Source organism: Cryptomeria japonica, chromosome 11, assembly GCF_030272615.1.
Source record: "Cryptomeria japonica chromosome 11, Sugi_1.0, whole genome shotgun sequence".
In the NCBI taxonomy this organism is placed as follows: Eukaryota; Viridiplantae; Streptophyta; class Pinopsida; order Cupressales; family Cupressaceae; genus Cryptomeria; species Cryptomeria japonica.
In genome coordinates this window covers 285,677,982-285,683,200 of record NC_081415.1, presented here as the reverse complement: position 1 = coordinate 285,683,200, position 5,219 = coordinate 285,677,982, and positions in this window count along the sequence as shown.

The window sequence follows — 5,219 nt, the reverse complement described above, 5'->3', positions numbered from 1 at the left end:
TGCATAGATTAGTAGAGCGAGGGAAGCCCAGTAGATCTCAGTCACAGATGCTACTGTATCATGATCCCTACTGGCGTGAGGGAGATCCAGGTATAGTAGGTTTATATTAATTGATTAATGTTTTGATGATATAGAATGGTACTAACGAAAAATCTATTCTACTGCCACAGCTAATGTGGAGGAATGGCGTTCCCTGATTTAGCAGGCAGTGATAGACATTTCCATGATAGCACAGATCCCCAGTTCCTCACAGATTGCTTATAGGCCTCAGGGGAACGTGGGTCGGTATGAGGACTTGTTTTCCCCATTCCGAGTACAGGTAGACATATGGAGGGAGAGAGAGAGAGTCCTATCAGAGGACCTTCAGTGGGCGCGGTGAGATCTAGCAGCAGCTCAGGCCGAGGCTACCACCTATCGCGTGATCCTTATGGATAGGGATCGTAGGAGTTCCTCTCGGAGTCACTCACGGTCTGTATCGCGCTACACACCCATGGGTCCACCTTCACGGACAGATCAGGAGGGAGCGTCCAGTCGACACTCTCCAGCCACTAGTCCTAGGGATAGGAGATGATTTTATGATGTAGGAGAGGTCACATTTTGGATGTACAGTGACCTGTATTTGTATACGATCCACATATATATATGTATATATACATGCTTCTCTTTTGTCTCAAATGTGTTATCTTTAATGCTTAAAACAATGTATATTTTTTTTTGATTAAATCTAATACATTTGGTAAATGTACATGTATGTTCAGAATTTAATTTCCATGTGATTGATTTCTCAATGCTCCATGATTAAATCGATACATGTGTGACTTAATTAAATTATTTAATCAAGTACTACATTGATGATAGGGAAGAAATATGCATTAAGTCTAAGAATCATATAACTAATGTGATTTAATTTTGAATTTAAACACAACATGATATGATTCTACTTAACACATAAAGACACTGTATAATATGCTAGCATAATGGAACTGTAAATCTTTTACAATTTTCATAAATGAATTCAAGACAAACTATAAAGTAAAAAGATACACTTGTCAAGAACGAAGCAATATAGATTAAACACCATAACATTTAATTCTATTTTTCTCTAATTAGGAGATACTAACATATTATCCAATCTTGAAGAACTGAAAAGAAGATAAGGAATGAAGAAGTAAGCATAATATCTACGCAAGTGCATAGCATTGATAGGTTCTTTAAGAGGCGTACCGTCTACATCCGCTATTTTGTAAGCACCTGATCCATAATCCTCAATAACGATATATGGTCCAAGCCAATTAGGACTAAATTTTCCCTTTTCTGTAGGTAAGGCATTCACATTGCCCTGATTCTCATAGAGGACTAAGTCACCTACTGAGAAGGAACGTTGAATAACCTTATCATTATAGCTTCGTTTTAGAGTTTTGTGATATGCTTGAATATGCTCAAAAGCGTTTATACACTGTTCATCAAGCATCTCAAGCTGTTGAAGTCGTTGTTCTCTATAAGAGTCATCATCTACTATACCTTTGAGAGAAACCCTAAGTGATGGAATCTCTAACTCTAAGGGCATAATAGCGTCAGCACAATAAACAAGATTATAAGGAGTAGTTCCCATAGCAATTTGTACACTCGTTCGATAGGCCCAAAGAGCATAGATTAGCTGGTTACTCCAATCCTTACCATGCTTATTCACGGTTTTACGAAGAATTTGTTCAATTATGTTATTGGATGATTCGGCTTGACCATTTGACTGAGGATAGTATGGTGTAGAAAATCGATGTTTGATATGATACTTCTCGAGGAATTTCTTCACGTCCTTGTTCTTAAATGATGTCCCATTATCTGAGATTATAGTAGAAGGTATCCCAAATCGAGAAATGATGTTTTCTAGAAGAAATTGACAAATCACTTCAGGAGTGGTAGAGCGAAGGGGAATAGCTTCTACCCACTTCGTAAAGTAATTTTTTGTGGTTATAATGAAGGTGTGTCCTTGAGATGAAGGAGGAGAGATTTTACCAATAAGATCCAAACCCCATGTGGAGAAAGGCCAAGAAGCTACTTGAGAACAAAGTTCTTGGGCAGGAGCATGAATCAGATTATTGTGTTGTTGACATTGATGACATTTTTTAACAAATGAAAAGGAATCCTTCTGCATAGTTTGCCAATAGTATCCCATATGAAGCAATCTATGAACCAAGGATTTGCCTCCAAAATGCCCCCCACAGGCACCTGAATGTGCCTCTTCAAGAGCAATGGGGATTTCCGATTTGTTAAGACAGCGAAGGAGAAGACCATCATAACCCCTTCGGTAAAGAACATTAGAAAGAATAATATATCTAGCAGACAGCTTGCGGATTCTAGCCCTAGTGTTCCTATTAGCGGAATCAGGAAAGGTACCATCGGTCAAATATCTTACGATATGCGAATACCATTCGTCTGAATCTACAAAGTCACAACATGTTACCAAGCTAGAATCGTCTACAATAGCTGGAGAAATAAGGTTGTGAATAACAAATTTAAGATCAACCACGGGGTCCTCTAAAGAAACAAGAGAAGCCACACATGCCATTGCGTCTACATGTCGATTATCTTTTCGAGGAACAGGTTCCATGGTATAAGAATCAAATTTTTGTAATAAAGAGATGGCAAGGTCTTTATATTGTGATAATTTGTCTTGTTTTGCTTGATATATTCCTGTTACTTGTCTTATAATCAATTGCGAATCTCCATAGATATGTATGTGTTTTATGTTCAGAGCTAAGGCTGCTTTTATTCCCGCTATAAGAGCCTCATACTCAGCAATGTTATTGGTACACAGGAAATTTAGACGATAGGATAAGGGAATAGATTTCCTTGTAGGAGAAATCAGAACAACACCTGCCCCCGATCCCGTACGACACTTAGAGCCATCAAAGTATAACTCCCAAGTTTCATCTTTCTCTATAGAAAGAATGAAGTCATCGGGAAATGACTCAGGGTTAGGGAAGGAGAGAGGTGAAGGGGCCTCAACTAAGTGATCGGTCAACACTTGTCCTTTAATTGCTCTTTGTGAAACAAATTTAAGGTCAAATTCAGTTAACATCATAACCCACTTAGCTAGGTGTCCTGATAAATCAGTTTTAGAGAAAAGATGCTTCAAAGGATCAAACTTTACCATGACATGGACTTCTGAATTTAAAAGATAATGTCTCAATTTCTGAGTCGCAAACACCAAGGCCAAGCATTGTCTTTCTATCGCAGAATATTGGGTCTCATAATCGAGTAAGGTACGACTTATGTAATAAATCGGATATTCCTTACCATCTTTATCATGTTGTGCCAACAATGCTGCGAGAGCATGAGAGGAAGCAGCTGTATACAGAAGGAAAGGTTTAGAAGGTTTGGCAGGTTGAAGAATAGGAGGACTAGCCAAATAAACTTTTAAATCTTCAAATGCTTGCTGACAATCCTCATTCCATTGAAAAGTCATATCCTTTTTAAGGAGTTGAGTAAAAGGAAAGGTACGATCCGCAAGTTGAGACACGAACCTATGAATTGCTTGAATCTTTCCTTGTAAGGTTTTAAGTTGAGACACATTTCTAGGAGGTGGCATGTTGACAATAGCATCTATTTTCTTAGTGTCCACCTCAATCCCACGATGCAAAACTATGAATCCTAATAGTTTTCCACTATCCACACCAAAAACACATTTTCAGGGATTCAAGCGCATGTGATATTTACGAATTCTTTCAAAGATTTGACGAAGGATTTTAATATGATCCATGCGAAGAAAGGATTTGGCTAAAATATCATCAACATAATCCTCTAAAATCTTATGCATATAATCATGAAAGATAAGGGTCATCGCTCATTGATAAGTTGCACAAACATTTTTAAGTCCAAAAGGCATCATTATCCAACAAAACGTACCCCAAGGAGTGGTGAAAGCGGTTTTCAATTGATCTTGAGGGTTAATAAAAATTTGATTGTATCCTGAAAAATCATCCATGAAGGATAACAAGGCATGTCCTGCCATAGAATCAACTATCATGTCAATGTTTGGAAGAGGGAAATCATCTTTCAAGGAAGCCTTATTCAGATCTCGAAAGTCGGTACACATTCTTATTTTGTTGTCTAGTTTAGCCACAGCGACAATATTTGAAATCCATGGGGAATAGTCAATAGGGCGGATAAATCCAGCCTCCAATAATTTTTCAATCTCATCCTTAACAAGCAAAGCCACCTTCGGATTCATTTTTTGAATCTTTTGTTTCACGGGCTTAGCATCGGGAACTAAGACAATATTATGAGTAACAATCATAGGATCTATACCAGGCATGTCAGAATATGTCCAAGCAAAGATCACAGGGAATTCATGCAATAGTTCTTCATATTGTTTTTGTTCCTCTTCATCCAAACATTTTCCAATTTTAATAACTTTCTCTTTATTGCAAGGATCCATCTTAACATCAGTGGTGTCACTTATGAGAAGATTACTTTGTTGAGGAGTATCCTTTAACTGAGGGAATTCTTTCACAATCTCGTCATTATCAATCTCTTTTCCAAAATAAGCTTCAGTGTTCAAACAATAAGGGAGTCCCCTATTGTGATGATAACAAGGAAGAGTGTCATAGGCTCCCAAGAACTCAGCTAAAGTATTGTCGGTAGGGAAGATATCCAAAGCACAGTCACCTGAAGGATCCCCATCAATATACTCAAAATGTTGTATTGATAGAGATGTAGAGATAGCATTAACACTAATGCATGGTCTTTTAGAAGCTTTAGTACGTTTGCAGGGATTATAGCCAAGCCGAAAGGCATAATTGTGAAAATTAGTCTCTAGAGGAACTCTTATCTCTTGTTCGTGAGCACCACAACCTTTTCCATGATACCCATGCTTAGCAAAAATGCGAAAACCATGACCATAACGATCAGCCATTTCAGGAAGAGAAGGTGGTTTTTCATAAGACAAAAAATCAAACTCTTCATAATTAGAGGTGTGAGGAGAAGAAGTTTGAGAAGCGGCCACAAAATTATTACTCATGGATTCAGGTAAGGTTGATTGAATTTTAGCTTCTTCCTTCTTTTCAACTTTAAGCTCTCTAGAAGGAACCTTATATTCACCTACAAAAGTGGGATTAAAATCAAGAGATCCCCAATCGTCTTCTTCGAGGATCTTCTAAGGATCAAAATCCTTCTTATGTGTAGTTTCAAGTCGAGAAGAATCTTCTTCAGGAGCTCCC